Genomic DNA, 24985 nt, shown 5'->3' on the forward strand with positions numbered 1-24985 from the left:
GATCTCGGCGACGGTAGTTGTACATGTAGGCGGTAGACTACCTTGATGGTTCCGTTACCCGGTTCTTCAAAGACGGAAGTAGTCGTACACGTTTTCATAGAGGTTCGGGGTCAACGACACGGAACTTGACGTCCACGGGGTCTTCAAGGGTCTACGGTAGTGGTTCACGTTTTGTAGCCATTCGAGTCATCGGTGGAGGAACTTGGCGAATACAAATCCCTTCGGGGTTGTCGTGGTACTAAGGGTATTCGGACATGATGGATCCGATGTCTCCAGGTGTAGGGGTACATGTTCGTTTACTCCACGGTCTTGGCGGATCCATGCGATGGTAGTTGTACTCGCGAAGAGGTACTCGGCGGTCGTCGTGTAGACGTTCACGGGGTCTTGGCGACGGTACTTGGTGTTCTCGTTCTGGCCGACCCAAAATGAAGCACGACAAAAGGGCTCTCGAGGCAGCAGCAAGGCAACTCATGCCCAACAGTGAAGCAACAAAATCGGCCATGGCGTGGTGACGTTGAGGAAGGTGAACTCGGGGTCCAGCACACGGTGAAGGAGGTGGGGCGCTGCTGCACGAGCAGAGGAGGCCGAAGGGGCATGGAGGAGTGGCGCGAGACGAGCAAGCAGCGTGCATCAGTGGAGCTTTGAGCTCGGCCGGCAGCGACCAGAGGAGGCTCGGCGGAGGCGCGGCGACGGCCTGAAGGTCGAGGTCGCCGGCGGGGGCCTGGTGGAGCTCGGCGGCGGACTCGTAGACCGGCGCAGCAGAGGCACGAGAGGGCAGCGGATCTTGGCCTTGAGGGTGGTCACGGCCCGCACGAGGGAGCATGGAGGCCGGAAGACGCTGTCCCCATCGTTCCTCGGCGTCCGCGAAGCAGCGCAGAGAGGCGGAGGAGACGGACGGGAGCGGCCTACTGGTCACCGGCAGGGGCGGCTGGAGTCGAGGAAGAAGGAGGCCGAGGTGCGGGGGTGCTCTGCAAGGAGAAGCAAGAGGAGAGGCGGCGCGGGAGGCAGGCACTCCGGCGTGGACGAACGCTAGTCGGAGAGAGAGAGGGGGGCGCTGGGAGGACGGCGCTGTTGGGGAGGAAGGCGAGGCGATGGATCGGACAGCGGTGCAGCGAGAGGAGGGCGAGATGAGGAGCGGGCGCTATGGGAGAGAGAGGGTGAGATCGAGAGGAGGGAGTGGCGGCGCAAGGGAGGAGAGCAGGGTGCGGGCTAGGTTAGAGGGTTAGGTGGGCCGGGGGAGTGGGCCTTGGAGCCGGCTAGGTTTAGGTGCAGCTGGGCCTAAATGGCCTGCTGGGATCCCTTCTCTCCCTCTCTTGATTTCTAAAAACAGAAAAAACAAAGAAGGAAAAGGAGAAGAGAGGAGGTATTGGGGAAGAAGTAGGACACGCGTATAAATTTCTGGACCCACAAAACTGAGCTGGAACCAAGAAGATAGAAGTTGGCGCGAATGCAAGATTTAAATTCGAACTCATTTGATTATCATTCAAATGGGTTTGAATTGGGGCTAGGTTTTAGAAGTGCTCAAAAAATGTTGAGATTAAAGAAAAGAGCCTCGATAGACGGGAAAAGAATTTGGCAAAGTTAGAGAGTCCAAACTTGAAGCAGGGAAGGAAGGGATTTAATATGCACGTGTGTTGCGGTAAATTCCAAACTAATGGAATATTTTATATAGCTCCCTAAATATTGGGAGGGTATGTTTTAAAGAGAAAACACCATGTGAGTTCCCTCGATTTAAATAGATCAATGATCTATGCAATTTATTTAGTTGAGATGCAAAAGATTTATGACATGATGCAATGCACATGATGCAAAGATGAATGCAACAAACCAACAACTCACACAACAAAAACCCGGAAACTCTAGAAGGCATCTGAAGCTCCGGCCTTGGGGCGTCACAACACTCCACCACTACGAGAGGATCTCGACCCGAGATCTAGAATGGCACCGGAGGGAAAGCGGAAGAGGAAGAGAAGAGGTAAAACTAAGTTGCTTCTTTGACCAATGAGTGAAACCAAGGAACCTTGAGAGGTTGAACAAATTGAAAGAAAGAATGCAACAAAGAATAACAAAGTTGAAAGCACCCCGGTAGAAGAGATGCAAGACTTGATAAGGTGAAAAGAACTTGAACAGAGTACACAACACTCCGGTTAAATGGATAAGCAACGGAAAGAACACGACCTCACCATTTCGAGATGATGGTTGAAAATAGCAACATCACATAGCCTCCTGGAGAAAGAATAGAAGATAGATCGTCGGAACAAAAGAACGGAGAAGAAGAACAACAACTTGTACCTTTGAAAAGCATCTTTAGGAGTAGGGTCGAATGGAATTGTTGGAAAACCAACAACTAAAAGAGTAAGCTTGTTGTGGGCTTATAGACAACATCTCGAAATTATGAGGTGAAATTATGCCACTAACGGAAACAATAGATTGGATTGATAAGAACAAGGAGACGAGAATCTTATATCACCGGGAGGATAAATGAAGAGCTTGGGTCATTTAACAGCACCATAGATAGCAACAATCCTTCGGGAAGGCTTTAGGTGAAATATAACCCAAGATAATTCCAATGAAGAGATTGATGAATTTAAGATACCTCATTCTTAACAACATGTGAATCATGAAACATGAACTCAAATTATCAAGAATGACATAATACCACCTCCAATGATAAGGTAAAAAGAATTGCACTCCGGATTGCAAGATGAAGAATACTTGAGCTCCTTAGAAAAGAATCTCGACGAAAACTTTGAGAAGGAATTAAATCCTTTATGAACCATCATGTAGAACCTTCATGAAGAACTCCGGTAACAAAAGGATAACGAGAAGAAAGAGAAGTTGAAAACACAAGGTGAATCCGTGTAATGATTTAGATGGATCTTCGCGACGATATATTTGAGAGAGCTTGGAACTCCGGAAAAGAAAGGATGAAACAATAGAAACCGGGAACTTGATGAGCCTCCAGAATAGGGAATTGATCATTTGGGTGAAACAAGAATAAGAATTATGTTATGCGTATCCTTCACCAATTAAATTGATGACCAGCAGCGGATTTGGCATACTACTTATTCTCGTAGAAAAGGATTAAGAGAGATATAGCGTAAACTTGCGAAAGGTCTTCAACGAATCACCGGTAGAATTGAAAAATAATGAAGTAAAGGGGTGAATCACTGGTAAGAATTAGCAAATGAACGAAGATGCTTGAGGGAATTTAGATACATGAGAACAAAGAGATCATGAACTGATTAGAGGATATTTGAACGATGCACCGGTAAGATTTGGAGAAAGAGAGCTGAAAGCTGAAATGAATAATTATGAGATGATGGGCTCCGGAGAATCAAACTGAAAATACTCTGAATTACTCCGGATGGGTGAAAAGAATATCTCACAATCAAAAATAATTATGAGAGGATGGCAACAAGCTAGAATGACGAATCTTTGATAGAACGGATAAGATTTAGAGTTAAACTTTTCTTCGGTCTTCAAAATCTGAGAATGACGATGAGGAACACCACTAAATTGTTGAGATACTCCGGGATGAAAAATGGAAAGGTTGGACCAACGATGAAAACAATTTGAAAGATCTTGGAGAAAGGCAATTGACTGATGACAATTCATTCTTACGTCAATTTTGAAATGAATTTGAGAATAACTCTGAAAAAAATAAGAAGAGTCAGGTAAGATCCTGGGAAAAGACCTGTGGGTTAGGGCCCACTCAAAAGAAACACCGTATAACGATTACTTGAAAAGAGAGATTGCACCGGTTGAATTAAATGGCTTGAATGAGATAACATCCTCGAAAGAGCTGGAACGAAAGCAGAGTGGAAACACGAATCTTCGAGATATCTTGAGCACTCCGGCACAAATGGATAGCGAGAGGTGAATGAATATGAGGTGCACCGGCAAGAGAAAAAAATTGGATCGAGGAAAAGATATGATCGACAAGGCTTGACTTGAATCCACCGGAGAAGAAAAAGAACGAAGAATGATAAACTAGAAGCTCCATTAGAATCTTCATGACAATCACCGGATACGAACATTGACTGAAAAGAACGAAGAGACTTCACATGAATAAAATGGATATTTGATTAAGAAAATTGAGTCCTTGAAGAAGAAGGGTGGGTGGGCGGGAAAACAAAAGCAACTTGGAGATGAATGAAACAAACATCGTTGAGAAGAACTAATAATTGATCTTGCGGCTGTTGAAATGATCGGATCCACTTGAAGAGAAAGACGCCGGTTGAAAAGGATTGACATGACATTCTCGATGATCAAGAATGACTAGTATCCACATAGAAATATGAGAACACCACTTAGGAAAGCTATGGAATCAACATTTGACTTCGAAGCAACTCGAATACCACAACTCAAAAATAAAACAAAGGATTTGCTTGCAGAATAAGCCGGAACAAACATATGATAGAGATTTCATCCGAAGTTTTCGTGGTGGGGCCTACACGGGCTCGATCATACAGTACCATCATGTACAAGGCAGTGCACATGACATACGAAGCGTCCCCGAGTCGGCATAGCCGAGGACTCTTTAAGACACAACAAGACCACTGTAAAACCAACCGTGGATAGGCGGACCACTAGACGCCGAACCCCAATTTCATATCATACACCTATCAGAAAGATATCCTAGGAGCTACTTGAATTCCCACTTATAAACTCCCAAAATTTTCCGGTTATGCAATCAGGTGTTGGGGATACAGGGGAAGCATAATATCTCACCCAAAACTAGCAAATCCTACATCCAGCTGTATCCATCCTTCAACACATAACCAAGAAACCTTCGGAAATTGTTTACCTCAACCTTCAAAAGCATCCATTATACGAGTTATGGCAATACTCCCGAACTCCCACCCCAGTACTGGGTGGCATCGAGGTTATCTCACCAACAACTGCATAAAAGAGAATTTCGATGTCGGCGAAACTCAGGTATTCCAGAATCTCAACGATAAAATTGTGAAGACAACACCCCGGAGCTCAACTCCTTGGGACACTGCCACAACCCCTAAATGTCAGGAGGCACCAAGAACAATGTTCTCGTCACAAAACCATCAGAACGATTCCAAGATACCCGCGTGATCCTAAAAAAAATTTAGTGAAATTTGAGAAGAGAAGAGTCAAACTCTACGTCAGGATGCCTCACCAGAGCGACGAAGGGACTGAGGAGTAAAAAGAATTCCTAACTCTCCGATATATATAATTCCTAAACGACTCAAAACTTATTTTCCAGACACAACAACGCCAGCGATTCGATCAAGCAGGGGGCTCCTAAGGTCGGAGAAGGCTCTGATTATCAACTTGTAACGCCCTCGATGCGGCTATATCACGTGTCGAAGCACGACTTAGAGGCATAACCGCATAAAAAGCAATGTCGCAAGAGAGGTAATCTTCACACAACCCATGTAATACATAAGGGAAAGAGATACATAGTTGGCTTACAATCGCCACTTCACTCAATACATGAATAAAGCATTACATCATCCAGACACAATCAAGGTACGACTACGGAACCAAAATAAAAGAAGACTACCCCAAATGCTACACAGATCCCCGATCGTCCCGACTGGGCTCCACTACTGATCAACTAGAACAAAACAACACAAAGGACAAGATCTTCATCGAGCTCCTCCTTGAGATTGATTGCGTCACCTACTCAGTAACATCGGCACCTGCAAACTGGTTTGGGGAGTATCTGTGAGTCACGGGGACTCAGCAATCTCACACCCTCGCGATCAAGACTATTTAAGCTTATGGGTAAGGTAAAGGTATGATGTGGAGCTGCAGCAAGCAACTAGCATATATGGTGGCTAACATACGCAAATGAGAGCGAGAAGAGAAGGCAAAAGCACAGTCGATAAACTATGATCAAGAAGTGATCCAAGTCTACTTACGCCAAGCATAACTCCAACACCGTGTTCACTTCCCGGACTCCGCCGAGAAGAGACCATCACGGTTACACACGCAGTTGATGCATTTTAATTAAGGTTAAGTTTCAGGTTTTCTACAACCGGACATTAACAAATTCCCATTTGCCCATAACCGCGGGCACGGCTTTCGAAAGTTCAAAACCCTGCAGGGGTGTCCCAACTTAGCCCATCACAAGCTCTCATGGTCAACGAAGGATATTCCTTCTAGCGGGAAGACCCGGTCAGACTCGGAATCTCGGTTACAAGACATTTCGACAATGGTAAAACAAGACCAGCAAAGCCACCTAGATGTGCCGACAAATCCCGATAGGAGTTGCACATATCTCGTTCTCAGGGCACACCGGAGGAGCAAGACGTCGGGTAGGCCAGCCCAGACATCACTCGGTTGGACCAACACTTAGAGAAGCACTGGCCTGGGGGGGGTTAAAATAAAGATGACCCTCGGGATGCGCGACTCCCAAGGGAAAAAAGGCTAGGTGGCGAATGGTAAAACCAATGTTGGGCTTTGATGGAGGAGTTTTATTCAAGGCGAACTGTCAAGGGGTTCCCATTATAACCCAACCGCGTAAGGAACGCAAAATCCGGGAACATAACACCGATATGACGAAAACTAGGGCGGCAAGAGTGGAACAAAACACTAGGCATAAGGCCGAGCTTTCCACCCTTTACCAAGTATAAAGATGCATTAATTAAATAAGAGATATTGTGATATCCCAACAAAAACCCATGTTCCAAACATGGAACAAGCTCCAAATCTTCACCTGCAACTAACAACGCTATAAGAGGGGCTGAGCAAAGCGGTAACATAGCCAAACAATGGTTTGCTAGGACAAGGTGGGTTAGAGGCTTGGTTTAACAATATGGGAGGCATGATAAGAAAGTGGTAGGTATCACAGCATAGGCATAGCAAAAGAGCGAGCATCTAGCAAGCAAACATAGAAGTGATTTCGAGGGTATGGTCATCTTGCCTGAAATCCCGCAAGGAAGAAGAACGAGTCCATGAAGAAGACAAACGGACGTAGTCGAACGGATCCTCACAAACACGACGTTATCGGAACTAACCCGAAGAAGCAACACCGGAAAGAAGCAAACAACATAATAAACAACCATCACATGAACATGGCATGATGCACAACCAAGTATGATGCATGTCCGGTTTAAAGAGGCATGGCATGGCAAAGGGCACAAACAAAACTACAAGTTAAGTGGAGCTCAATATGCAACGAGTTTCATATTGACGGAACACCACATCAATTATTTAGTTCTCTCTCGTTTATGTACCCAACAATATTAAATGTTTTTAAACATGGCAAGAGGTGAAACATGAGTAAAATACACAGTTAGGCCTTTTAAATGAGGCCGGAAACATCAAACAACAATTCCGGTAAGTCCTCATGTGCATTTAGCAATTTAATGCAAACAACAATTTTAATCATTTAAATGTTATAAACATGACGCGGATGACATGTGCAAGTTTATGCCATTTTTATTAAAAGTTGACAAGAGCATTATGAAGCATTTGTCACCGTGGTGGAAAGGAAAGGGGTGCCACGGCGACGAATACAAAAATGATGCCATGGCAACATATCGGTTATCCGGTAGCCCACGGGGATACCGGTGCAAAAGGAAGTGACGGGAGCGTGCAAAAGATGGTGGGGTGAACCCGGTAACCGGGTTCCCACGGGTCGACGGTGGTGCCAAGCGAGGGAAACAACTAACGTTCACGGGTAGTTACAACATCCAAACATGCATTCGTTCACGGGTAGTCGACTCGGGGTTATACCTTTGAAGCGTGTGTTTCGGAGCGCATCGGTTCGTAGAGGAAGTAGTCGTTCTCACATGCTCTAGAGTCGACGGAAGAGGTTCTCGCGATCTCAGCAACGGTAGTTGTACATGTAGGCGGTAGACGAACTTGACGGTTCCGTTACCCGGTTCTTCGAAGATGGAAGTAGTCGTACACATTTTCGTAGAGGTTCGGGGTCAACGACACGGAACTTGACGTCCACGGGGTCTTCAAGGGTCGACGGTAGTGGTTCACGTTTTGTAGCCATTCGAGTCATCGGTGGAGGAACTTGGCGAATACAAATCCCTTCGGGGTTGTCATGGTACTAAGGGTCTTCGGACTTGATGGATCCGATGTCTCCGGGCGTAGGGGTACATGTTCGTTTACTCCACGGTCTTGGCGGATCCACGCGATGGTAGTTGTACTCGTGAAGAGGTACTCGGCGGTCGTCATGTAGACGTTCACGAGGTCTTGGCGACGGTAATTGGTGTTCTCGTTCTGGCCGACCCAAAATGAAGCACGACAAAAGGGCTCTCAAGGCAACAGCAAGGCAACTCATGCCCAACAGTGAAGCAACAAAATCGGCCATGGTGTGGTGACGTTGAGGAAGGTGAACTCGGGGTCCAACACACGGTGACGGAGGTGGGGCGCTGCTGCGCGAGCAGAGGAGGCCGAAGGGGCATGGAGGAGTGGCGCGAGACGAGCAAGCAGCGTGCATCAGTGGAGCTTTGAGCTCGGCCGGCAGCGACCAGAGGAGGCTCGGCGGAGGCGCGGCGACAGCCTGAAGGTCGAGGTCACCGGCGGGGGCCTGGTGGAGCTCGGCGGCGGACTCGTAGACTGGCGCGGCAGAGGCACGAGAGGGCGGCGGAGCTTGGCCTTGAGGGTGGTCACGGCCCGTGCGAGGGAGCATGGAGGCCGGAAGACATTGTCCCCATCGTTCCTCGGCGTCCGTGAAGCGGCGCAGAGAGGCGGAGGAGATGGACGGCAGCGGCCTACTGGTCGCCGGCAGGGGCGGCTGGAGTTTAGGAAGAAGGAGGCCGAGGCGCGTGGGTGCTCTGCAAGGAGAAGCAAGAGGAGAGGCGGCGCGGGAGGTAGGCACTCCGGCGTGGACGAGCGCTAGTCGGAGAGAGAGGGGGCGCTGGGAGGACGGCGCTGTTGGGGAGGAAGGTGAGGCGATGGATCGGGCGAGCGGTGCAGCGAGAGGAGGACGAGATGAGGAGCGGGCGCTGCGGGAGAGAGACGGTGAGATCGAGAGGAGGGACTGGCGGCCCAAGGGAGGAGAGCAGGGTGCAGGCTAGGTTAGAGGGTTAGGTGGGCCAGGGGAGTGGGCCTTGGAGCCGGCTAGGTTTAGGTGCAGCTGGGCCTAAATGGCCAGCTGGGCTCCCTTCTCTCCCTCTCTTGATTTCTAAAAACAGAAAAAAAAACAAAGAAGGAAAAGGAGAAGAAAGGAGGTATTGGGGAAGAAGTAGGACACGCGTATAAATTTCCGGACCCACAAAACTGAGCTGGAACCAAGAAGATAGAAGTTGGCACGAATGCAAGATTTATATTCGAACTCATTTGAATATCATTCAAATGGGTTTGAATTGGGGCTAGGTTTTAGAAGTGCTCAAAAAATGTTGAGATTAAAGAAAAGAGCCTCGATAGATGGGAAAATAATTTGGCAAAGTTAGAGAGTCCAAACTTGAAGCAGGAAAGGAAGGGATTTAATATGCACATGTGTTGCGGTAAATTCCAAACTAATGGAATATTTTATATAGCTCTCTAAATATTGGGAGGGTATGTTTTAAAGAGAAAACACCATGTGAGTTCCCTCGATTTAAATAGATCAACGATCTATGCAATTTATTTAGTTGAGATGCAAAAGATTTATGACATGATGCGATGCACATGATGCAAAGATGAATGCAACAAACCAACAACTCACATGACGAAAACCCGGAAACTCTGGAAGACATCTGAAGCTCCGGCCTTGGGGCGTCACACACGATCTCTAAGCGAAAAAGGAAATAGCTTCAATTTAAAGACATCATTATTGACATCTTTTTTCTTTTGCATATCACATAAATCAACGAAGCTATTCAGATGAGTAGCGGCATCTTCACTAGGAAGGCCGGCGAATTGATCTTTCATAACAAGATTCAACAAAGCAGTATTAATTTCACAAGATTCAGCATTGGTAAGAGGAGCAATCGGAGTGCTAAGGAAATCATTATTATTGGTATTTGTGAAGTCACACAATTTATTAGTATCTTGAGTCGCGACAAAAAAGCAATCTAACACACGGGCAAACAAAAAGCAAGCGGGCAAAAGAGGCAAATAGAGAGGGAGGATAGAGAGAGAGAGCGAATAAAACGGCAAGGGTGAATTGGGGGGAAAGGAAAACAAGAGGCAAATGGCAAATAATGTAATGCCGGAGATAGGGATTGTGATGGGTACTTGGTATGTTGAATTTTTGCGTAGACTCCCCGGCAACGGCGCCAGAAATCCTTCTTGCTACGTCTTGAGCTTGTGTTGGTTTTCCCCGAAGAGGAAGGGATGATGCAGCAGAGTAGTGTAAGTATTTCCCTCAGTTTTTGAGAACCAAGGTATCAATCCAGTAGGAGGCCACGCTCAAGTCCCTCGTACCTGCACAAAACGATAGCTACTCGCAACCAACGCGATTAGGGGTTGTCAATCCCTTCACGGTCACTTATGAGAGTGAGATCTGATAGATATAATATTTTTGGTATTTTTGGTATAAAGATGCAAAGTAAAAAGTAAAAGCAAAGTAAAAAAGAAAAGCAAGATTAAAGTGATGGAGATTGATATGATGAGAATAGACCCGGGGGCCATAGGTTTCACTAGTGGCTTCTCTCAAGAGCATAAGTATTCTACGGTGGGTGAACAAATTACTGTTGAGCAATTGACAGAATTGAGCATAGTTATGAGAATATCTAGGCATGATCATGTATATAGGCATCACGTCCATGACAAGTAGACCGAAACGATTCTGCATCTACTACTATTACTCCACTCATCGACTGCTATCCAGCATGCATCTAGAGTATTAAGTTAAAAACATAGTAACGCCTTAAGCAAGATGACATGATGTAGAGAGATAAATTCATGCAATATGAAATAAACCCCATCTTGTTATCCTCGATGGCAACGATGCAATACGTGCCTTGCTGCCCCTTCTGTCACTGGGAAAGGACACCGCAAGATCGAACCCAAAGCTAAGCACTTCTCCCATGGCAAGAACTACCAATCTAGTTGGCCAAACCAAATGGATAATTCGAAGAGACTTGCAAAGATAACCAATCATACATAAAAGAATTCAGAGAAGATTCAAATATTATTCATAGATAGACTTGATCGTAAACCCACAATTCATCGGTCTCAACAAACACACCACAAAAAGAAGGTTACATCGAATAGATCTCCACAAGAGAGGGGGAGAACTTTGTATTGAGATTCAAAAAGAGAGAAGAAGTCATCTAGCTACTAACTATGGACCCGAAGGTCTGAGGTAAACTACTCACACTTCATCGGAGAGGCTATGATGATGTAGAAGCCCTCCGTGATGACGGCCCTCTTCCGGCGGAGCTCCGAAACAGGCCCCAAGATGGGATCTCATGGATACAGAAAGTTGTGGCGGTGGAATTGGGTTTTTGGCTCCTGTTCTGATCGTTTGGGGGTACGTAGGTATATATAGGAGGAAGGAGTACACCGGAGGAGCACCGAGGGGCCCACGAGGCAGGGGGCGTGCCCTAGGGAGGCGCGCCCCCACCCTCGTGACCGCCTCTTTTATTCCTTGGAGCAGGGTCCAAGTCTCCTGGATCACGTTCGGTGAGAAAATCACGCTCCCGAAGGTTTTATTATGTTTGGACTCCGTTTGATATTCCGTTTCTTTGAAACACTGAAATAGGCAAAAAAACAGCAATTCTGGGCTGGGCCTTCAGTTAATAGGTTAGTCCCAAAAATAATATAAAAGTGAAAAATAAAGCCCAATATAGTCCAAAACAGTAGATAATATAGCATGGAGCAATCAAAAATTATAGATACGTTGGAGACGTATCATGCATCATCCTCTCCTCTTCGGGGAAAACAAACGCAAGCTCAAGAGGTAGCACCACCGTTGATGCATTTTTCTTCCTACTGAATCTAGTGTGTTTCATGTGCAGTGCCCAATGTGCGAGTACCCTATAGGTTTTTGCGCCCTCAGCGAGACGCCACACTTGTTCCTTCTCATCCTAACACATCATTTTGAAACGTGCACGGTATGTTCCTAGAATCCTCTTTTCTATCCGGGAGGGTGGGGTTTTTTTGAACATGTTGTGTTCTCATATTATTTTTCCTGCAGTGTATTATTTGCTCTGCCAGAACACATGTACTCAAGATGCTCGGCCTTGCCATAACTGAATACACTAGTTTAATGGTCACAGTGAAGACAAGCCATGGATATAAGTTCCGAGTTGGGTTCATGAACCAAGATGATCGCTGCTTTTTTATGGCCGAACTTGGATAAACTTTCTCAAGTGTTATGGACTGAAAGTAGGCGCATGAATGTTGATGGAAATAGCAGAACCTGGTCTCATCTTCACTGCGATCTTCCACCCCAACGTCGTTCCAATTGTTCATCCATGTTAGTTTTGTATCTAGTTCTTGCTTGTTGCCTCGATTACTTCTTAATCCACCTATTCTGTCTAACTAATCACAATTTAACTTTAGAAGTAGCAACGAATCTCTCACGAAGATGCTACTTCTAACTAATATTTTCTTATAATTGGTGGCACGTGTAGGTTTTTTCAGAGTTAAGCAGTCTGCTCGTTTGTTACTTTGTAATAACTCGGCTGTTACTAATGGCACTGAAGTTGACTGGATCGACATCCACAAGTTCCTACACTTTATTGATCATCTTGAGGTCCTTGTGGGGCGTTTCAATGGTGGAAGGGCACGTGGGATATGTGTGCCACTGCTGCACTCGTTGAACAGGTCCAACTGTGTCGAGAAACTTATGGTATGAGATGTTTTCTGTTATATATGTTGTTCATAAACTATTGCTTATACACAGTTTTACAGCTGTGATCTTCTTGAAATAGGAACTGCCGAGGTCTATTGTTCCTATATAGATGCCTGACCATGGTCGGGTCAGACTTGCGCTTGGTCACAACATGATGTTTATGTCGACCTACTCAATTCCCCTTGGAGGTGAAAAGATACTTATTCATGGGTGGTCTCAAATAATGAAGGCCCGTCCATCTTGGAGAATAGGACAGAAGATTATGTTCATGCTTTTCCATGGCTCTAAAGCGAATATCCTATTTATTGACCACGTTGCGAGATGAAGCCGCTTTCAAAAGGTTGTGGATGCGCGGGGTGGCGCCTGGGCCTTGTCCTAGGGCTTGGCGGCCTCACCCTTGGTTAACTGTAGGCAAAGTAGCACTGTTCGAGGCGTGCTTTGTACGGTTGAACCTGTATAAGTGCTCATACTGCTTTCAGCTCTGGTTGTTAAGTGCCCCTGCTGGTTTCAGTTAAGGTTGTTAAGTACTCCTACTGCTTTTACAGTCTATCGTGTTTCTTCAGTCCTGTCTTCCTCCAGCCGCCAAAACCAAACCAGCGCCGGCGAGGCCGCCTGCTTCCGCCTCCCACGGCTGGCTGCGCCTCAGCGCACGCATCGCCGCCCCACCATCTCCAAAATCGTTAACGCCGACGTCCTCCGCGCGCTTTGGTGCGCTCGTCGCGGCGTCGCCCTCTCGCGTTGTCAACATGGTCAACAAACAACAGGAAACGGCAGAAGTACGTGGAGAGGATGACAGTAGGGGCCCACCACGTCAGCATATGGAAAAATAAAATGCTTCCTCATAGTGTTTTCCTGACATCTGGGACCCACGACATTGTGAGCGTATATAGTCAATAGACAAGAGAATAGCACAAGATCGGCTGACACCTGGCACGTAGCTACTCGAGCAGTATTTTTTTGTTTGGTATTGTTGAGACGGAGTAGGGTTTGAACTGGGATGTGGCCCGTCTAGCCCAGGCTTATATTTTATGTTCACCATGTGACTAGCCTAGCTATTTTTTTTCTTTGTGAAAATGAGCCTAGATTATTTTTTCTGAAGAATACCCAATCCAGGCCTACTTATTTTTCTACGCCCTGATGGTCTGCAACTCTTTCAAGACGCCTGCAAATCTTGAAAATAATATGAAATGGGTTGTAAATATAAAAACAGATGACAAATTGGCAATTACTTTATAATTTCTGAATTTTTTCACATTTTCAGATTCCTATTTCACTGGGCATTAACCTAATTTAAATATATCTTCAAAGTACTTTAAATCTGGCTCGCCATTTCGGTATTAAAAATAGTTTGGAACCCACAGAAATATGCGAAATTGGCCCTGGCCAACCAAAAAAATGACTGCAATAAATTGCATAAGAAGTTGCCATGAGCTATATATAAATTATTAAAAAAAGAGGGAGTGGTCTGACTTGTGGGCCTGTCTAGTTGACGCGTATGCAAGATTTTTTTAGTTATTATATACGTCAACAAACGATTCTAGCAGACGTAACCGTTGGATGTCAATCCAACGACCATCGTGTTTCTTCAATCTCTGATCTTCTTGCTCCAGCCGCCAAAGCAGCACCGGTGGGACCGCCTACTCCCGCCTCCTGTGGCCGGTTGTGCTGCCGCGCAGGCCTCAGCGCCCCTACTACTCCCAGCGCTGGCCAGGGCATCCCTCTACTCACCCACACCCCCTATTATTCTGTGGCGACGGCAGCCTCACACCGCACCCGAACCGGTGAACCCTCGTACTCCTCTCTGTGCGAACTTCCACTGCCGCGTCTTCCCCGGCTCCGCGTCGTCCCCTTCCTAGGCCTCGCCATCGTCCACCGCCGTGGTGCTCTCAACACGGTGTGGTCAATGTGGTCAACGACCGACTTCCATCGGAAGAGTACTGTACATGGAGAGGCTGACAGCTGGGTCCACGGCAGCCGCAAGGAAGTGCCTCCTTATTACGCGGAAAATAATTATTCCTCCACCTGACAGCAGGGACCCACCAGACGGGCCACCAGTATTTCGTGAAAAAAATGTTTCCCCCTGACTGCTGGGACCCATAGGACGGGCCACCGTATTTCGCGAAAAAACGTTCCCCCCGCTATGAGCTCGGACCCACCGGAAGTGCCTCCTTATTATGCACAAAAAAATGAATACCTCCTGCTACCTGGGACCCACCTTGGTGGGAGGCTGATTTGTGGGCCTACTAAGTTGACCGGGACGGAGGCCTTTGTCAACTTTAGTCAATATATGAACGATTCTAGCTCCAGTGACTGTACGATGTCCATCCAACGGCCGTAGTGCTTCCTCAACCTCTGGTCTTCTTGCTCCAACCGCCCAAAGCAGCGCCGGTCGTGCCGCCTGCTCCTGCCACCCGTGGCCGGCTGTGATGCCGCGGAGGCCTCACTGCCCCTACTACTCCCACCGCTGGCTAGGCCATCCCTCTACGCACCCACACCCCCTGTTATTCTGCGGCGACGGCAGCCTCACACCGCAGCCGAACGAGTGAACCCTCATACTCCTCTACGCGTGGGCATCCACTGCCACGTCTTCCTTGGATCCGCGTCATCCCCTTCCTAGGCCTCGCCGTCGTCCACCGCCCTGGTGCTCTCGGCGCGGCGTGGTCAACGTGGTCAAGGAATGGCTTCCATCGGATGTGGACTGTACGTGGAGAGACTGACAGCTGGGTCCATGGCCGCAGCAAGGAAGTGCCTCCTTATTATGCACAAAATAATTATTTGTCCACCTGACAGCGAGGACCCACCGGACGGGCCACCGTACTTCGTGAAAAAACGTTTCCCCCTGACTGCTGGGACCCACCAGTTACATCTTCGCACGTAAGGAAGTGCGTCCGAAAAAAAACGATTCGCCCCCCTGACTGCTAGGACCCACCAGCTACATCTTCGCACACAAGGAAGTGCGTTCGAAAAAAACGATTAGCCTCCCTGACTGCTGGGACCCACCAGCTACATTTTCGCACACAAGGAAGTGCGTCCCGGCAAAAAAAACAAAACGATTCCCCCCCTGACCGTTGGGACCCAGCAGCTACATCTTCGCACGCAAGGAAGTGCATCCGGGCAAAAAAACAAACAAAACGATTCGCCCCCCTGACTGCTGGGACCCACCAGCTACATCTTCGCACGCAAGGAAGTGCCTGACAGTCAGGACCCATCTGGTCGAAGCGTACGTAGTGTTGTCATTCTGGTCGCGAACGTGTACATACATATATACTAGTCGATGTAGAGGCGCGCACGTGTCGTAGTAGAGGCGCGTACGTGTCGTAGTAGAGGCGCGCACGTAGCATGTACATGTACGTACAGCGGCCAGGGTGCAAGAAAGAAAATATGGCCACGTATGTACATACGGGCAGGGTCTCGAACACCTACTCGCGCATACGTACGGCCAGGACTCGTATACATGGCTGGGTCGGAACGAAGAAACAGCGTCGTCGTCATGTTCATGGGGAGGCAATGGAATGCGTCGTGTTCATGGGGAGGCAACAGAATGCGTCGTGTTCATCGGGAGGCAACGGAATGCGTCGTGTTCATCGGGAGGCAACGGAACGCGTGGGAGCCAACCGGCTGGGTCGGAACGGAATGCGTGGTCGTGTTCATCGGGAGGTCTTGGACGGAACAGGCGATGGAAACGAGGCCTGGCGTACCGCAAAACGGAGGAAGCGGCCTTGTGTTCGACCGGCCACGTTCGAAACGGGATCCTGTTCATCGGGAGGGGTCTGGCAACCGCAAAACGGAGGAAATGGACCTCCTACGGTCGAAACGGGGGTCCTGTTGATCGGGAGGGGTGTGGCGTACCGCAAAACGGAGGAAACGGACCTCCTACGGTCGAAACGGGGGTCCTGTTGATCGGGAGGGGTGTGGCGTACCGCAAAACGGACGAAACAGACCTCCTACAGTCAAAACAGGGGTCCTGTTCATCGGGAGGGGTGTGGCGTACCGCAAAACGGGACTCCACGGGATACTGTTCATCTCCACCGTCGACCTCCTCCAGCCTCCACGGGCTCCTATTCATCCAGCCTCCACCGCGCGCTACTCCACCAGCTGCTGTTCAATCACCCCTCCACCGTCTACTGTTCATCCAGCCCTCCACACCATGGGGTCCTGTTCAACCACCCCTCCACGGGCACCCCTCCACCGTCTACTGTTCATCCAGCCCTCCACCACACCACGGGATCCTGTTCATCCAGAGGCAACGCCACCGCTCATTGTTCATCCACCCCCCCCCCCCCCGCAATGCTCACCGTTCATCCCAGAGGCAGCATCGATCGGCTTCAGTTAGCAGCAGTAGCGAAGGAATCGCTCGATCGGGTTCAGTTAACATCCATCGATCGATCGCTCGGGTTCAGTAACGCATAGCCTGTAGTGCAATCGCTCAGGTTCAGTTAATAAGAGCCCACGCCTCGCTCGGGTTCAGTTGGAGCCAATGCCTTGCACACACGCGCGTACGTGTACGAGAGAAACGCGTATCGCTCGGCCCCCGACCTCCCACCGTAATCGGGAACTCCCTGAAATTTTCCTCCCCCTCGCTTCTACCACGGTTTTTTCTGTCATGGACGGCCTAAAGAATGTCATGTAGCTGCCTCTCCGGCCCACCCAGGACGAAAAGCCCATTTTCTGTCATGATTTTTTGTCATAGAAGTAGGAGCCCATCACATCTATGATGATACCGGGTTTTGTCACAATTATCGTCATAGAATTGTCATATGTATGACAGAATTTTTTTTCGTTCGGCCCAAAATGTCACGGATGTGTCTTTTTTTGTAGCGATAACTTTTCCATGGCTTAATCCACTGATATAAATCGGTAGTTTCATCAAAACAAGCAAACTATGCATCAAAAACAGAATGTGTCTAAAATAGAACAGTCTGTAATAACCTGAACATTCACCATACCTCTGGTACTCCAAAAATTCTACCAAAATTAGGAAAAATAAATAATTTATATAGAAAGACAGTGCAAAAAGTTTCAAAACCATTTGACATTCCAGTAAAAAATGTAAAATCGCTCACTATAGCTAGAGTTTCTGTCCTGCACCGCACAAACCAACAAGTAATCTAAAACATCCTAAAGTCAAACCTTGGCATATTATTTTCATTTTTAAACCTTATAAAAGCACACAGGAAAAATAAATGACTCTCTAAAACTTCTGGATTATCTCCCTAGCAGCGCTTTCTTTAAAGCCATTAAGCTAGGCATATAGTGCTCAAGTAATGGATCCACCCGGATCCTAAGGTATATCAAAGCCAATTTTAATTAAAAATGATTTGTAATTTAGTAGTGAGCACAAAGTAACATATATCATGTAATGACGAAGTCTAACTCTCTTCCTATGCATCGGCATGTCATAAAAGAACAATTCATGCACACAAAGTAAAGGCCAATGCATAGCATAAACAGTTTCTTGCAATTTTATCATATTGGAAACATAAAGAGGTGGAGATGTAGTTCCTCTCTCATAATAATTGCAAGTAGGAACAGCAAGCACATGCATATTATAGTCACCAAAATTATCATGTGCAACGGTAAAAGGCAACCCATCAATATAATCCTTAATAAGTGCAAACTTCTCCGATATAGTGTAGTTGGGAGAATTCAAAAAGATAATAGGACTATCATGCGTGGGTGCAATAGCAACAATTTCATGTTTAACATAAGGAACTATAGCAAGTTTATCTCCATAAGCATAATTCATATTGGCATCTTGGCCACAAGCATAGCAAGCATCATCAAAAAGGGAAATTTCAAGAGAATCAACGGGATCATAACAATCATCATAGCAATCATCCTTCGGTAAGCACGAAGGGATATTAAACAATGTATGAGTTGAAGAGGTACTCTCATTAGAAGGTGGGCACGGGTGATCAATCCGCTCTTCCTCCTTTTGTTCTTCGCTCTCCTCCTCATCTTTTTCGTCCAATGAGCTGACAATGTCATTAATTTCTTCTTCCATAGACTCCTGCAAAATATTAGTCTCTTCTTGGACAGTGGAGGAGTCCTCAATATATGGTTTAACATAGGCGTTAGAAGCATAATTATCATAACAATATTTAAGTATGGCAAAATTTTCAAATTTGTAAAGAGTAGCATCATACTTTTCAATCAAAGAAGCAATTTCATAAGCACCCTTAAAAACAACAAATTCTTCAATTTGTTGAACATCATAGTAATTATAAACACCCTTAGCATATGAAGATACGATTCCATTATCTCTAAACTCACATTGGTAGGGAAGGTGTTTCTTAGGGTTTTCAGAACAACAAGTAACATCATAAATTTCACATAAATTCCAAGCATAGCACTGCAAACGATGAATTTGGTCCAGTAAAAGTTCCCCTTTTTGAGATAAGCGGTGTTGCACATAACAAGCATGCTCATCTAAAGATTTGCCCTCAACTAAGCTAGTTGGGGTTTTAGCACGAGCACAAAGGGATCGAAGATGATCCAAGTAAAAAGCTTTAGGAGTGTGATAGATTTTGAATGGTTCACCATTGGTGTAGTAGGTACAACTACATTTTTTGGTATTTTGCGTTTCCTACCCATAACTAAAGATAGAAAACAACTTAGAACAACAAATAAAAATTACTTAGTGATAAAGCAAACAAGCACACATGAGAATATTCACCCCACGCTATTGCTCCTCGGCAACGGCGCCAGAAAAAGGTCTTGATAACCCACAAGTATAGGGGATCAATTGTAGCCTCTTTCGATAAGTAAGAGTGTCTAACCCAACGAGGAGCTAAAGGTAGAACAAATATTCCCTCAAGTTCTATCGACCACCGATACAACTCTACGCACGCTTAACGTTTGCTTTACCTAGAATAAGTATGAAACTAGAAGTGCTTTTTAGGTGTTTTTGGATAGGTTTGCAAGAATATAAAGTGCACGTAAATAAAAAGTAGGGGCTGTTTAGGTAAAGAAGTAATAACGTTAGTATAGCAAGTGTGGAAAAGTGGTGGTAGGAGTTGCGAAATTGTCCCTAAGCAATTGACTACTTTACTAGACCGATATCAAGTTTTATGTGGGAGAGGCCACTGGTAGCATGTCATCCCTGACTTGGAATTCTATGCACTTATGATTGGAACTATTAGCAAGCATCCGCAACTACTAACGTTCATTAAGGTAAAACCCAACCATAGCATTAAGATATATTGGCTCCCCTTCAATCCCGTATGCATCAATTTCTATGCTAGGTTGAAGCTTCTGTCACTCTTGCCCTCCAATACATAGTCCTATCAACATACAATTAACCCTATGGTGTGACCCACGCGCATGCTCAGATGATGGGGACCAAAGTACAGCAACATAACCAAAAGCAAATTAAACCAATCATAGCAATTCATCAACCACTGATAGGACAACAAAAATCTACTCAGACATCATAGGATGGCAACACATCATTGGATAATAATATGAAGCATAAAGCACCATGTTCAAGTAGAGGGTACATCGGGTTGCGGGAGAGTGGACCGCTATAGATAGAGGGGGGAAGGTGATGGAGATGTTGGTGAAGATGGCGGAGGTGTTGGTGTAGATTGCGGTGATGATGATGATGGCCCCCGACGGCGTTCCGGCGCCACCGGGAGAGAGGGGGAGAGAGCCCCCCTTCTTCTTCTTCCTTGACCTTCTCCCTAGATGGGAGAAGGGTTTCCCCTCTGGTCCATGGCCTCCATGGCGGCGGAGGGGCGAGAGCCCCCCCGAGATTGGATCTGTCTCTCTGTCTCTCTCTGTTTCTGCGTTCTCAGATTCTACCCTTTCACTGTTTCTTATATTCCCGGAGATCCGTAACTCTGATTGGGCTGAAATTTTAAGACGGTCTCTATACGGATATTATATTTCTTGCAGAGAAAGAAGGGCATCAATCGCCTTACGGGGTGGCCACGAGGGCCTAGGACATGCCTGACCCCCTCGGGCACGCCCCCCTGCCTCATGGCCCCCTGGGGCATCGTCTCGCGTTGATTTTTCTTCCCAAAAATCACATATTCCAAAAAAATCTCCGTCAGTTTTTATCCCATTTGGACTCCGTTTGATATGGATTTACTGCGAAACAAAAAATATGCAACAAACAGGAACTGGCACTGGGCACTAGATCAATATGTTAATCCCCAAAATAGTATAAAAAGTTGCCAAAAGTATATGAAAGTTTTATAATATTGGCATGGAACAATCAAAAATTATAGATACGACGGAGACGTATCATTCTCTGGCCAGGGCGCCACTTGATGGCTGCTCGGCTACTGCGCATGAGAGTCCTAGTGGAGGCCGGACCTGGTGTACGGCCAGTCGCCAGACACTTATTCTAGTCTCGATTTGACTGTGAATAGTATAGTTCAAGGCAGCAGCCGTAATCTAAAAAGGACAGTTTATATCGAATAGATCTAATAGAAAAAATATCACCTGATCATCCCATCAATCCGTGACGATCACCCAGTAGGCTCTCAATGAAAGCACCAATGTCGGTTCAATATCCGGCATATCTCGTAGTAGGGGTCCTAAGCTAGGCGTCTTGGAGCGATGGTAACATGGACACATGATTTTACCCAGGTTCGGGCCCTCTTGATGGAGGTAAAACTCTACGTCCTGCTTTTGATTGTATTCATATGGGGTGTAGTACAGAGTACATGTATCTACCACGAGATTGTAGTAATGAATATGAGATTGTCTATTGACTAGCCTGGCCTCGGTTTATATAACATACCAGAGGCCTAGGGTTTAGGAGAGTCCTCGTCTTGTGCGCCAAGTCTCGTGGGATCTTCCTTGTATGTGGCATGGGCTACCCGAAGTGGCCCATGAGTGAACCGCCATGGGGGGTCCTCGGCCCAATCCAGCTGGTCAGGAGACGACGTGGTGAGTACCCCCTAGTCCAGGACACCGTCATTCATCATCCTCATTGGTACCTCTCCGATGATGCGTGAGTAGTTTAGTGTAGACCTACGGGGCCGTAGTTAGTAGCTAGATGGCTTCCTCTCTCTCTCTCTCTCTCTCTTGATTCTCAATACAATGGTCTCTTGGAGATCCATATGATGTAACTCTTTTTGCGGTGTGTTTGTTGGGATCCGATGAACTTTAAGTTTATGATTAGATCTATGTTTTTATCCATGAAAGTTATTTGAGTCTTTTGATCTCTTATATTCATGATTACTTATAGCCTCGTATTTCTTCTTTGAATCTTTGGTTTAGTTAGGCCGACTAGATCAATTTTTCTTGCCATGGGAAGATGTGCTTTGTGATGGGTTAGATCTTATGGTGCTAAATCCCAGTGACACAAAGGGAAATGACACATATGTATCGTTGCTATTAAGGATAACAATATGGGGTCTATTCCTACATGAATAGATCTTGTCTACATCATGTCATCTTTTTATTGCATTACTCCGTTTCTCCATGAACTTAATACACTAGATGCATGCTGGATAGCGGTCGATGTGTGGAGTAATAGTAGTAGATGCAGGTAGGAGTCGGTCTACTAATCTTGGACGTGATGCCTATATAATGATCATTGCCTGGATATCGTCATGATTATTTAAAGTTCTATCAAACTTAAGGTTTATATATACCTGACTCATTACCTTTGCTGAGTTCCCAATCTTCAGAGTTGCGTTTAATTCTTTCCAATAACTCCCGTTTGAATTCAATTGTCTTCTTCATAAAAGAACCAGTGCAAGAAGTATTGAGCATGGATCGATCATTACGAGAAAGTCGAGCATAAAAATTCCGAATAATAATTTCTCTTGAGAGCTCATGATTGGGGCATGAATATAACATTGACTTAATCCTCCCCCAAGCTTAAGCGATACTTTCTCCTTCACGAGTCCAAAAATTATATGTATATATAATTCCGATCACAATGAACCAGATGCATAGGATAAAACTTCCGATGAAATTCCAATTTCAATCGGTTGAAGTTCCAAGATCCAATTGTTGGGGAACACAGTAATTTCAAAAAAATTCCTACGCACACGCAAGATCATGGTGATTCATAGCAACGAGAGGGGAGAGTGTTGTCTATGTACCCAGGCAGACCGACTGCGGAAGCGTTGACGCAACGTAGAGGAAGTAGTCGTACGTCTTCCCGATCCGACCGATCCAAGCACCGTTACTCCGGCACCTCCGAGTTCTTAGCACACATACAGTTCGATGACGATCCCCGGGCTCCGATCCAGCAAAGCGTCGGGGAAGAGTTCCGTCAGCACGACGGCGTGGTGACGATCTTGATGTTCTACCGACGCAGGGCTTCGCCTAAGCACGACAACGATATGATCGAGGTGGAATATGGTGGCAGGGGGCACCGCACACGGCTAAGGAACGATCTCAAGGATCAACTTGTGTGTCTAGAGGTGCCCCCTGCCTCCGTATATAAAGGAGCCAAGGGGGAGGGGGCCGCCGGCTAGGAGGAGGGCGCAGGAGGAGTCCTACTCCTACCGGGAGTAGGACTCCCCCCCCCAATCCTAGTTGGACTAGGATTCCCCGAGGGGGAAAGAGAGAGAGGGGGGCCGGCCACCTCTCCTAGTCCTAATAGAACTAGGGGAGGGGGGAGGCACGCGGCCACCTTGGGCTGCCCCTTTCTCCTTTCCACTAAAGCCCATTAAGGCCCATATGGCTCCCGGGGGGTTCCGGTAACCTCCCGGTACTCCGGTAAAATCCCGATTTCACCCGGAACACTTCCGATATCCAAACATAGGCTTCCAATATATCAATCTTTATGTCTCGACCATTTCGAGACTCTCCGTGATCACATCCGGGACTCCGAACTAACTTCGGTACATCAAAATGCATACACTCATAATAACTGACATCGTAACGTTAAGCGTGCGGACCCTACGGTTCGAGAATAATGTAGACATGACTGAGACACATCTCCGGTCAATAACCAATAGCGGGACCTGGATGCCCATATTGGCTCCTACATATTCTACGAAGATCTTTATCGGTCAGACCGCATAACAACATATGTTGTTCCCTTTGTCATCGGTATGTTACTTGCCCGAGATTCGATCGTCGGTATCCAATACCTAGTTCAATCTCGTTACCGGCAAGTCTCTTTACTCGTTCCGTAATACATCCTCTCACAACTAACTTATTAGTTGCAATGCTTGCAAGGCTTATGTGATGTGCATTACCGAGAGGGCCCAAAGATACCTCTCCGACAATTGGAGTGACAAATCCTAATCTCGAAATACGCCAACCCAACATCTACCTTTGGAGACACCTGTAGAGCTCCTTTATAATCACCCAGTTACGTTGTGATGTTTGGTAGCACACAAAGTGTTCCTCCGGTAAACGGGAGTTGCATAATCTCATAGTCATAGGAACATGTATAAGTTATGAAGAAAGCAATAGCAACATACTAAACGATCGGGTGCTAAGCTAATGGAATGGGTCATGTCAATCAGATCATTCAGCTAATGATGTGACCTCGTTAATAAAATAACAACACTTTGTTCATGGTTAGGAAACACAACCATCTTTGATTAACGAGCTAGTCAAGTAGAGGCATACTAGTGACACTAAGTTTGTCTATGTATTCACACATGTATTATGTTTCCGGTTAATACAATTCTAGCATGAATAATAAACATTTATCATGATATAAGGAAATAAATAATAACTTTATTATAGCCTCTAGGGCATATTTCCTTCAGTCTCCCACTTGCACAAGAGTCAATAATCTAGATTACACAGTAATGATTATAACACCCATGGAGCCTTGGTGCTGATCATGTTTTGCTCGTGGAAGAGGCTTAGTCAATGGGTCTGCAACATTTAGATCTGTATGTATCTTGCAAATCTCTATGTCTCCCACCTGGACTAGATCCCGGATGGAATTTAAGCGTCTCTTGATGTGCTTGGTCCTCTTGTGAAATCTGGATTCCTTTGCCAAGGCAATTGCACCAGTATTGTCACAAAAGATTTTCATTGGACCCGACGCACTAGGTATGACACCTAGATCGGATATGAACTCCTTCATCCAGACTCCTACGTTCGCTGCTTCCGAAGCAGCTATGTACTCCGCTTCACATGTAGATCCCGCTACGACGCTTTGTTTAGAACTGCACCAACTGACAGCTCCACCGTTTAATGTAAACACGTATCCGGTTTGCGATTTAGAATCGTCCGGATCAGTGTCAAAGCTCGCATCAACGTAACCTTTTACGATGAGCTCTTTGTCACCTCCATATACGAGAAACATATCCTTAGTCCTTTTCA

The sequence above is a fragment of the Triticum urartu genome, chromosome 6A (genome assembly GCF_056163025.1).
Source record: "Triticum urartu cultivar PI428250 chromosome 6A, HENAU_Tu73, whole genome shotgun sequence".
NCBI classification, from domain to species: Eukaryota; Viridiplantae; Streptophyta; class Magnoliopsida; order Poales; family Poaceae; genus Triticum; species Triticum urartu.